Raw genomic sequence first — 12,422 nt, forward strand, 5'->3', positions numbered from 1 at the left:
TGGACTTCTCTACGGCCTTTGACTGATTTGTTCGGGGGACCTTGTGGAGAAAACTAATCAATATGAGGATACCTGTGAATTTATTATGGCTGAATATTGCAGTGTTCTCCTCCACCTCGACGCTTGTCCTGTTGGGGGGAACACAGGGTCTGTCAAGCAAAATAGAGACCCATAATGTGCTAAAGCAGGGGTGCCTTTTGGCCTCTCTTTTATTTTCTCTTTATGTCAATGATTTGCCAAGCAGAGTGGGGCTCAGCAAGGGAGATTCCCCAAAATTAGGATATTTATAGGTGAGCTGCCTGCTATATGTTGACGACGTCATTTTACTTGGCCTAACCCCAATTGGACTCCAAAGAGGATTTTCTGAGTTAGCTAGGTATTCAGAAGAATACTACTTAAAAATAGATATTATAGTAGAGTAAAGTTATGTTTTTTAGTTATATATCGGGATGCAGAGTCAGAAAGAACATGCATTGGTTCTAGGGGAACGAGAAACTTGACGTAGTAAAGTTATATCCATATTTAGGAAGAATTTGTACAAGCAGGTGTTCCAGTAGCAACCAAACGGATCAGTGCAGAGGCTAGGCAATTTTACAAGCATCCGCAATCAGTCGATTCTATACACACTTGCACATATTTTATCAGTCTATAAAATTAAGATCCCACCAGCATTGAGCTATGCCTGTGGAACAGTAGATGCACAGGAATGGGATACATTTGAGAAAGTAGAGGGTTGGATTTGGCGCCAAATTTGTAATCTGAATCACACCGCTCCCATAGGGCCGATTCGGCTCTAATTCAGGTTACTTTCCATCTATGTGCTCTTTATGGCTGTATTTTAAGATGGAGCAATGCACTATGGAATAACGCTGAGTACCCTATACGGGTAGCATTGTGTGAAGAAATTTTTGAAAAGTCGAAGGAAAAATTATTTTTAGGAATTATCAAAAAGCCACAAATCTCTTCGGCTTTGAGATGGATAGTATGACGGCTCTTCCTAAACAAGTCTTGAAAACCAGAATAAAAAAACAATCTACGGTGTATCTAAAAAAAGAGACATTTCATTGTGCGCAGGGAATCATAATAACAATTGCCTAGCAGGGAGTAGTATCTATAAAAAGCCACAACCTTATGTTTTATGGAACCTACAACAGGGAGTACGTAAAACTATTTTGCTGCTCAGGCTGAACTTACTCCCCCTAAAAATTGTAACAAGAGCTTGGGAGGGCCTTGCTAGACATGAAAGACTCTGCCACTTGTGTGATTTTGTGTACAAGATTTAAATCATGTTCTATTCGTTTGTCCTATACCACAACCCTTAGGCCGTAGATCTTAAAAAAAATTCTTTCCCACAGTACAACATTGTCACAACAGAAGAAGCCCGTAATTGCCTGCTGGCCCCACCCTCTGAACTAGTCTGTTTTTTTCAACAATTCTTAAATATATTCTAGAACAGTATTGGTTTATTGAGTACATATAAATTGCATAGTATTAGTGCCATTTTGATGTGTTTATATTTAAAATTTCTTGTCTGATGTTACGAATATCTTTAGGCATAATTGCACATCAAGTTTCTTATAACTCTGCGTTTTGAGCACTTGCACTTTTTTGGTACTTACTATGCTGCTAGATATCATGTACTGTACCTTCAATTGTAAAAACCCCAGTTTGATCATGAGATTTAAGCCCCAAGCATCTTCCTGCTACTCATTATGCTGCTAGCTATTGTGTACTGTACCTTGAATCGTAAAACCCTGCTTTCACTAACAGTTTTAAATTCCCAAGTACTAATTCTATTATTGTGTGTGTGTGTTTGTGTGTGTGTGTATGTATATATATATTACCTACTGGCGGTCGCCAGTAGGTATATATAGTTAGGATTTTTTCTCTATGGGATTTTTGAAAATTCTATGTCTAATAACTTTGGCGTTTGTGGACGGAATTGGCTGAAATTTTCAGGAAAATGGCACATTTTGTTTCTGAGCAGCCCTTGAAAATTTGGGGGGGGTTCGTCAAGGGGGGGCCGAGAAAAAAGGGGGGTCCCAAAACGTGTTTTTAACATTGAGTTTTCCATAGGGCGGTTGGCCTCACTTTTAGCCCGAACGGCTGAATGGATTTGCACGAAACTTGGCAAAATTGTAGGGACTGGTAGCCCGATGTGCCTTTTGTAGGTCTCAATATATGTGCTCCAGTGGATTTTGAGAAATTAACGTTTAAAAAAAGATATATATCTGTAACAGCGGACCTGGCAGCGTCCCAGGACGCGTACTTTGCGCGCAACGGAGCTTTGTGAAGCGAAGCTGATTGGTTCTCCGGCGTCTGTCAACATTCCAAAAAGTCCGTAGCGGCCGCCATCTTGTCTCTCGGTAGGATCGAGAGACAAGAGGAGGTCAAAACAAAGGGGGAAATAACTATAAGGGGGCATAGTAGATCCTCGCTGACCCCCTAGGTTTGATGTGGAGGTTTTAAAAGGGCCCCGCGGGGCAAAAAAAAAAAAAAATAATAATAATCGAACGGCTGAATGGATTTGCACGAAACTTGGCAAAATATTAGGGACTGGTAGCCCGATGTGCCTTTGCTAGGTCTCAATATATGTGCTCCAGTGGATTTTGAGAAATTAACGTTCAAAAAAAGATATATATCTGTAACAGCGCACCGCTTCGCGTACTTTTCGCGTTACGGAGCTTTGCGAAGCGAAGCTGATTGGCTCTCCGGTGTCTGTAAACATTCCAAACAGTCCGTAGCGGCCGCCATCTTGTCTCTCGGTAGGATCGAACAGCTGAATGGATTTGCACGAAAATTGGCAAAATTGTAGGGACTGGTAGCCCGATGTGCCTTTGCTAGGTCTCAATATATGTGCTTCAGTGCATTTTGAGAAATTAACGTTCAGAAACAAGATATATATCTGTAACAGCGCTCCGCTTCGCGGAGATAAAATTATATGTGTATTACCTAGCTGTTGCTAACACCAGTTAGCGACGGCTAGTAGAAGATAGCGACCATCTTGGGCCCCACTTTGCATGTGAGTGATATTTATCACTAATGACATGCAAAGTGGGCATGCCAAGATGTTAGCGACTGGAAACAGTCGCTAACATCGCTATCTCCTATTATCAACTTTTGGAAATATTCGAGATAAGCGCGAATATCTCCAAAAGCTACCACCTGCCCTGAGCAGTTCTTAGCCATGTTATCCAATGGGAGGTGGATAACATGGCTAAGAGCATTAGCTCGGTAATGCATGAATATCGCTGAGTTTTCAGCGATATTAATGCATTGCGGTCGTTTTTTATCGTATTTCCGATAAACCTTGATAATAGCAAGGTTTATCTGCGATAATTTCTGACGGTAAAAAAATCGTTGCTAAGCATCGTTAGGGATAAATATCGCTTAACTTTGGTAATATGCCCCAACGTCTGTTAACGTTCGATTCGAAGGAAATCAGGAAGTGTTGAAAAACATTGTCTGCGCCATCTTGTCTTTTTTCAAATGCCACACTTTTGTCGTGCACGGCAGCCATTTTAGATGCCTTGACCAGACCCACTCTGTGCACGCTGTCGATCCTTAGCATGGCTCCCCACCCTCGCAAGCATCTCCCCCAGGCAGTGGTCACCCCCGCTCTCTGTCTTATGCATGGGTAATAAACCTCCCCCCATCTGCGCTGCTCTTCCCTGAGAATCACACCCTGTGCCCGCCCGACACCTCCCTTTCGCCCTATTCACTACCGCACCCTCTGACACTCCTTTTCCTCTGTGTCCGATTGTCCAGGCTGGTCCTAGGGTATCAGCTAGCCCTGCAGATGTAGTTTATGGCCACAGCTGTAAAGAATCACCCCTCTTCAAAGGAGTTATAGTAGAAAAAGGCCCACACTCGATGAGATCCGTCACAGCAGAAGCGTTGCTATTATCTGAAAACCATCCTGTATTGTGATTGGGGAGGGGACCGAGACTGAAGCGGAAGATTCCAGGGATGACTCTTTGTACATCAAAGTTTTTACAATTATGTGTCACATTAAAAATATATAGCACTCCGACAAAGTAGTAAGATTATAAAACTTTAATAATTTATAAATATATACAAGAAAACAAAAATAGTAATAACATATAAACATTTTTAGGGAAAAACAACGAAGTAGCGGTCGGCTGTGCGAATAGTCCCAACGCAGCACAACGTCCAGATTTCCGGCGTGGGGCGTCGCGGGGGGTGGGTCATCAGTAGCAAACTGTTGTGCGAATAGTTCCAAGGCAGCAGAACGCGCTGAAATCTAGATGACACGAAAGTGATGTCTAGTAAGTTGCCACCCAGCAAATAACGGCATGGGGCGTCGCGGGGGGTGGGTCATCAGTAGCAAACTGTTGCGCGAATAGTTCCAAGGCAGCAGAACGATGGCACCAAGGTGATGTCCAGTAAGTTGCTGCACTGGTTTTGGTATCCTACAATGCTGCTCCGAATAACGGCGTGGGGCGCCCCGGCGTGAACGGGCCTCTCCAGGTGGAGTGTCATCTGTTGTAGTGGGGCGCCCCTTTACCGTTTCAGTTGCCATTCCGTCCGTTTTTGGTCCACTGTGTCAAAAGCCGCAATTCAGCTGAGTTGCGCCCACTCTTGCGGTGCAGCGATAGGCGGCTGTCACAGGACTCTCAAAATGGCGGCAGGCTGTTTCCTTTTTGGGCCTGGTCCACTGAAATGGCCCTGGGACACCTTGGAAATCGGACGCTTGTCTGCTAGGTCTTGGACCCCATTCTCGAAAGCGTCCCCTCCGCCTTGAGAATTCATCAAAAGTTTTGGGGGCTCCGACTCCTGCAGGCTTCTGGTGGGGAGCGGCTGCCATGATTGCTCGCGGAATGACCACGACTGAGCTACGAGATGTTGGTGCTCTTGTCGTGTATTTCTATAGGTTCTGAATCGATCCCCCTATTCCTGACCCTATTCTGGTTAAACTACCTAGCTAGTTAACTAACAATCAGCCCATGAGGCAAGAAATTCCCCATGATGCAGATACCGTTATCTGACGCAGTCACACTACGGCACAGGAACGTGTTATCTGATTAGGTCATAACGCTTGAGATCTAATTAGACAAGCGATATTCCTCCAGCCCCTGATAAGGCATACGACGTTCTCATAACAAATCAAACCTATGACAACCTGGATAATCCGTGCGGCCATTGTTTTGATTTCACAGAGAACTTTAGTAAAGAATGTGCTAACGAGCAAGTCGTATGACATCTTTATTGACGTACCTATGTCCATCCTTACGTCAATCCCGGCACCTTTAAGGTATAAATATTGCCGATCTTGCCCTATGCAAAACACACGCGTGGTGACAAGACGGAGCAGCCATACTTGCCGAAGCCGAGAGCAGAAGCAGACCCCGCAGGCAGCAGCCCCGCCTTCCTGATGCGCTGAGAGACGCGCTGCTATCTCAAGCCGAGAGACCCAGCACCGGCGTTTCCGGGTAGCCCTCGCAGGCAGCCTGGAATATCGAGAGCAGAGAAAGAGATACCATTCCTCATTCATCCTAAATTCCAGGTACAGAACTGAATAACCCCTCCTAGAGAATTCTTTAGTTATTCACTTGGCAAAAACAAACTTAACTTAAACTGTAACTTTCTATTCCCGCCCACGCATTAGACTTAGGTCAGGTACACGGGGTAGGCGTATTTAGAAACACCAGTTGAGCACGTTTAGTCAAATGTATATGTGTATGTAAATATATTTTAATCATTTTAAACATCATATGGCTCAGAAACCATATCAATGTTTTTACAGTATTATTTTATACTATTGCTTCTAATGTATGCACTTTACTTAACTATAAGTATTGCAATAATATCGATCCATTTCTCTTGTACGAGAAAAGAGACTGATCAATAAATAACACCTTTTTATTGAACACGCCCGTCTCTTCCTTTTCTCTACATTCTGATGAGACTAAGAATGCACGTACTGACTGAGTAAAATAATTGCCTTGTGCTCACACGACTCTTGAGATTGACTCTTGATTAGGGGAGAGCAAAGTTGTCATGTTCTATGGTTGTCAGAAACTAAATCCCTTCTTGTCTAATCAGGGGAGTTAATCCTTCCTTGAACATTCGAGAAAGTTTCTAGCGAACTCTGAGCTTAGCTGGCAAACCCAAAAATTAAGTCTAGTATCGACAGTAGTAGACCTAGTTAACGTCTGGCCTAGGCCTTTACTGCTGTAGGTACTATTCCAATGCGCAGAGCCTATTGGGAAAATAGGAACTACACTACATGGCGCCCAACGCGTTTGGAAAGGGCGATAAAACTAACGTAAGACATTTAGAGTAACTCAGTCGTGCTTTCTCACTCAGACCCCTTTTCCCAAATACTCCAAAGACGTCTGGAGTGGGTGAAAGGTTATAATATCCTCCAAAACCTCGCAGGAGGGAACTCCTATGTATGGTTCTTGGTATAGTCAACGTTGAAGGATAAAACAGTTCCAAAATATTGTGCATCTAATCTCTGTTTCCATAAAGAAACCTGATCTGCAAATAAAAATAATACCATCCTGTCAGTAAAATGGGAGACAGTGATGGAGAAAGAGAGGCAATTAGATTAGCCACTGAAATAGCAGATGCTGATGCTACCATGCAAGCAGCAGACGCGGATATAATACTCATTCCGGTCACCAAAAGAAGATCTATAACCTTAAAACTTATAGAAAATGGACTGACACCTAGAGGTGGCACAGTCATATTCGTAATCGAGGCACACGAATATCGGCAGACAGAGGTATACTATACATGGATACATTTTCCAGCAGCAAATGCTGTAACAAAGTACTTCCACTATTACAAAGTAGAGGAACCTCCTAATGAGTACACTCCTTTCGAGGAGGTGGAAGTACCACTCAAATTCCAAGAGCATTTGCTCTTATTTGATGGCGCCCTAAAACATAATAATCACATTACAAGGCTCGGTCCTTTAGGAAGACCAGGAGCAACGTGGCCGGTCTTAACCGGATACACACCACATCCAGACATCGAAAGAATGCCTGCAGCAGAGCTGTTAATACAGCTAAAACAACTACTAAAAATTCACAGACAATTAGTTCAGTATGTAATGCGGACTTCTACAATTCAGCCAGCGATTAAACTTCCACAGCTGACCCCTCACCAGGGGAACACAAATAAAATTACACCACAGAACATCCAATCCTGCCTAGGTAAAGTTCCAGCTAAACGGGAACAGATACCATTCTGGTTGGCACAGAAAATTACCCAAATAGAGGCGGTGTTTCCTGACACCACCCCGCTGGAAAAACACAGGATTCTGACTATATGTCTCCCAATGGGAATCGCACCACACATTGAGGACTGTGACACTTGGGGTACAGTCTTTGCTTCCATCTATACAAAAACACACGGTGTTCCATCCATTTCGGTAATACCAGATGTGCTTAAACAAATTCAAGATGAATACGGTCCAGAACCTGCTTTAACTCTTGGTATGAAATTACTGAAAGACTTCAAGCAGGTCTCGGCTATATTACTAGCCAACATAAAAGGTGAAGCAGCAAACGTGGCGATCCGCCAGAGGTTAAAAGAGACAGATATAGCAGACCAACCAGCTGAAATTGCCAGAATCATAGAAAAATCCTATGAAGAACTAGGCAGAGATAGTCTAGGTGGAATACCAGTAAAACCGCAACTAACTACAAGTCCAGAAAAAATATTTTTTAATAATAATAATTCACCAAAAAAGAACTGGGATGGAAACAAACAATCCAATCCAAAAGAAAAGAAATTCCAGTCCAGAGGAAGGTCTCCTAGGCGAAGAGAGAAATCTCCAAACCCGAGACAAAGGTCACCTCAGAGTGAACCCTCTGGGAATAGATATAACCTTAGAAATAGGGATAATATTAAAAAACCTGATAGATATCAAGACATTGATACACGTCCCTCTCAATCTTTTCAGAATTCCTCGCAGAAATCGGAAAGAAGAGGACGATCAGAAGAGCACGCCAAGTCCAAAGACAAGGAACCTGCTCAACTGAAAAAGAAATCACAATTTCCAAAAAAGAAGGTAGCCAGTATCAAGGTAGTTAACAATGCCGAGAATACTGAGGACACAATTGAAAAACGGAGAGTGGGCTCAGACAATGCTAGACAGCGCAGCAGAGGTGAGCATAGCTCGCAAAGTCCTTATGAATCATCTGGAGACAGTGGACACGAATGAATACCTTCAAGTGGAAACTGCAGATACCAGAGTTAGCAAGCCCCACAAAATATACGAGATAACATTACGTATAGAGGGAGATAAGACTAGGAAAATAAGGGGACTATTTTGGGATAACCTATCCAAAGGCTATGACATCCTTCTAGCTGAAAAAGACTGGCCACCGGAGTTTGTCAGGGAGTGCCCTCATGGCGAAGAAGTAATTATGCCTGCCTTCTCGAATCAAATACCGATTCATAAAAAATACACACTTGCTAGAAAGTGGGCAGTGGCCTTAGCACCTGCTTTATATAAAAATCATGTAGGATGGGATGAGGATTCTCCTCCTCACAAAGTCCAGTTAAAATCACAACCAACTGCACAAAGGCAGTTCCCAATTAAGCAAGAAGCTAAAAAACAAGTAAATGAAATACTAGATCAGCTAGAATACCAAGGGGTGATTGAAACTTGCACCTCACAAATGAACAATCCTTTGTTTCCGGTCTCCAAACCAGACAATTCGTATCGTCTAGTTTTGGATTATCGACACCTTAACACATGTTGCAAAACTTTTGCAGTGCAAAACTCACACAGTGCTGCACTAATGAATAACATAGTGCGCAAAAAATACAAAACAACCTTGGACATCTCCAACGGATTCTTTTGTCAAAACATAGCACCAGAGAGCAGATATTTAACTGCATTCTCAGTAAATGGCACTCAAAAACAATTCTGTCGGTTAGCCCAGGGGTACAAGAATAGCCCGGGGGTATTCTCAGCGAGAGTAACAGAATTACTACAACTATATGATGATGAAGCATTATCCTATGTCGATGACATTTACTTAACAGATGATGACTTGGAAACTCACTTGAAAAGAGTGAACACCATAATACTTGGTTTCGCTGCAGAGGGTTACAAATTCAACTTAAAAAAATCCAGAATTGCCCATCTGAAAATTCAGTACGGAGGATATGAATTATCAAGTATTGCCTGGTTGACAGTCTTTTAAGAACTAGAAGAATTAAAAAATCTAAAATATGAAAAAACGTATCCTCTGCCAATCGACATTCTGCCTCTAAGACATTACGCCTGTGTAATCTATACAGACGGACATGCTCAACCCTCCGTTTGGGGAGAACATGCATACAATCCCACATGTGAGATTACAAAAGAAGTGTGGCACGGAGGTAAACTAAGACCTCTATTAACAAAATCACACTCAGTAGAAACTAATTCAGAACTACAAACTGAAATATTAGCTTTGAAAATGGCGCTAGATAATGCGGATCGCGAATTCCCGACACTTATAGTGTCAGATTCATATTTCTGCGTCAAAGCATATAACAAGGATTTGCAGACATGGATTCAGAACGGTTACAAAGATGACACAGGTGCACCAATAAAGCAGAGACTTCTCTGGGAACAAGTAGCTCTTTTGAAGAAAGAACTACCAAAGACTCACGTGACTCACTCACTGAGTCATCAACGTGATGGCGTTCACGTTGTGGGGAATTCATTGGCTGAGACAGCCGCAGCGGCAGCCAGCAAACCGGCTCCCGTAGATCGGAAAAAGCGTACATTAAAATACATTGACGGCGAAACATTGCTGGCAGTAAAAACGTCATCAAAAGGCGACTGCTCGGCGTTACCGATCAACTATCCACTCAATTACACATACATCATAGATGCAAACTCCATTCCTTTTGCTCGAATCCCTGGAGTGGGGGATAGAGTGATTCCAAACATGGACAGGAGAAACTTGTTAATCGCAGACGCACACATGGGCGAGGGTCACAGACACCTTAAATTAAAAGATTCTCTGGAAGAATTACAATCACGGTACTGGTGGCCAGGCATGAGCCTGCACTACACCATGTTTGTAAAAAACTGCCCAAACTGTAACAGAGATCGCAGTGGGGAGAGAAGCAGTTTAATACCTCGTCGTATCAAGGCAGATAATATTACCAGCAAAAAGAATGGCTTGCGATTAACATACACAGGCTAGTTCCACTTATAATGTAGATCCACAGCACTCGGCTGACGTCCGGACTGTTATACAAGATTTGCGAGTCTAAATGGCATATACGCTAAGAGCATGCTACGTTCGACCAATTTTTCTTTTTTCTCAGGCAATCCAGCCTGGGGGGGGAAGGAATGGCCAAATGAGCACAGCCCAGCGGGAATCTTCTCACTTCCTTCCTGAGGGTATGGGATGGTGTAAAGAAAAAACCAAGACAGAAAGCAATCTATAATAGAAAGGATATTAGGTTCGGGAGCTGGGTGGGTCAAACATCTAATAAGTGTCCAACGTAGTCTAAATAACTTGCCAAGAAATTCTCTGAAGGGATTCAGTCCGTACGAATTATTATTCGGAACTAGGATGTTGATCTCTGACCTTGATAGTCAGACTTCAGTGGTAACAGAAAAAACCTTTGATGTCAAAGACCGTTTGGCTATTTTGCAGGACTTTAACAAAATAAGAAAAGACCTGAGCAACATACAGTTGAAACAACAGCCAACAACCACTGAAGATTCACCACCTGTCCCAGCAAGACCTGTCTGGATTCCAAAAGTCGGGGATCTAGTCAGGGAAAAGATCGCGGTAAAGAAGGAATTTGGGCCTTCTTACAGAAAAGCAGTTCCTGTCTTGTCTGTCAACGGGACAAGATCAGTTGTACTACCGCCACTTGCTGGAAAAAAGGAGAACCGAGTTGTATCCATCGACCTGGTAAAACCACAACATGTGGCCGATAACAAACAGTAGGCCAAGTGGACTCCCAATAAGTAGCAGAACACCAAGGTTTGCTACCAATACAGAGGTCCTAACAAAGAGGCTCATCACATTCGAAACGCCTACAGAAGAACAACAAGGACTATGCAACAATGCAATAGAACTTAGACCTCTGAAAACCCAAATAAAGACATTTAGCAGAGACACACCAATCTATACTGAAGTACCAAGTGAAAATGCAAGAAACAAAAATCCTGAACCAATTGGAACAATTGACAGAACTGCATCCGGTTACTTCATCAACTTCGATGATTCCTCTGACGGTTTCAGCGAACAAAAGACACAGCCATCATCAAAATCCTTTATAGACAAAGCGAAGGAACTTTTGAAACAACTAAAAGAAACATATCTGATTTCTCCATGGATTGAATTTTGGGTGGGTTTTGGTGCATTTATCCTCATACTTTGGCTCATCATGGTATTTACCTTGGGACGCTTCATTGAGGGAAAATATGCTAAAATGGACACAGCAAGTCAGAACATCAACTTGGTCCTCAAACCACACACATCTTCACACGTCGAGAAACGAGAACTTTCTTCAGAACTTTCTTCAGCCAACTTCACAGCAATTCCAATACCTGGTGGGGTAGCCTGGGACAACACTGACTATGAAATTTATGGTCCGGTCGAGATCCTGAAATATCCACACCAAATTAAGATCTCTTTGAGTGACTTTGCAAAACCAAACTCATTTGCTGATGATTGGGACTTTGAAAGTATTAACAATATGATGTCTGACTTAGTAATGTCTGCTAAATTTACAAAACATGATTATTTGCAGGGTTCTACAAATTATGATAGTATGTATTGCTATAACCACTATGGTAACCATTTCTTGCATAAATCTGCACAACCTAGAAATGTTTTAAGTTATAATCAATGGGAACATTGTGCTACACCTCCAAAAGGGAGCTCTAGAACCGTATATGACAAATATTCATATTTTTCAGGTTTTAACATAACTAATGCTGAAACATTTTATTACAAATTGTCAAACAAGACAGGGAGGAAAACCATGATAACCAACACAAAATTGATATATTCAGATTCTTTCTTTGAAAAAATGAATACTTTTGGATTTGATTATTGGGACAAACATGTTGATTTGAAAAGTGTTTGGGGTACAAAAGAATGGCAAGTACAGGGTTTAGAAGCTTTGTTTAGAGCCTGCATGATCCCAGAACAAATGATATTTTTAAATGACACCGTCCAACAAACCACCTGTCTTGGCCTAGCAAAAATCAAAGATTTAAATAACCTGTCTATTCCAAAGCCAACAATGTTTAGCAATAACTCTGATACAGATGAAGAAATAGACATAAACCATATACTTAACCAAAACAGAACACATCCTGATTGGAAACAATGGTTGATCTGGCCCACAGATACAAATAACTGTCAAGATAGATTCCTGAATAAAACACAGGGTTTCAAAATGAACAGGCCAGACCC

Source organism: Lissotriton helveticus, chromosome 4_1 (genome assembly GCF_964261635.1).
Source record: "Lissotriton helveticus chromosome 4_1, aLisHel1.1, whole genome shotgun sequence".
Taxonomy (NCBI): Eukaryota; Metazoa; Chordata; class Amphibia; order Caudata; family Salamandridae; genus Lissotriton; species Lissotriton helveticus.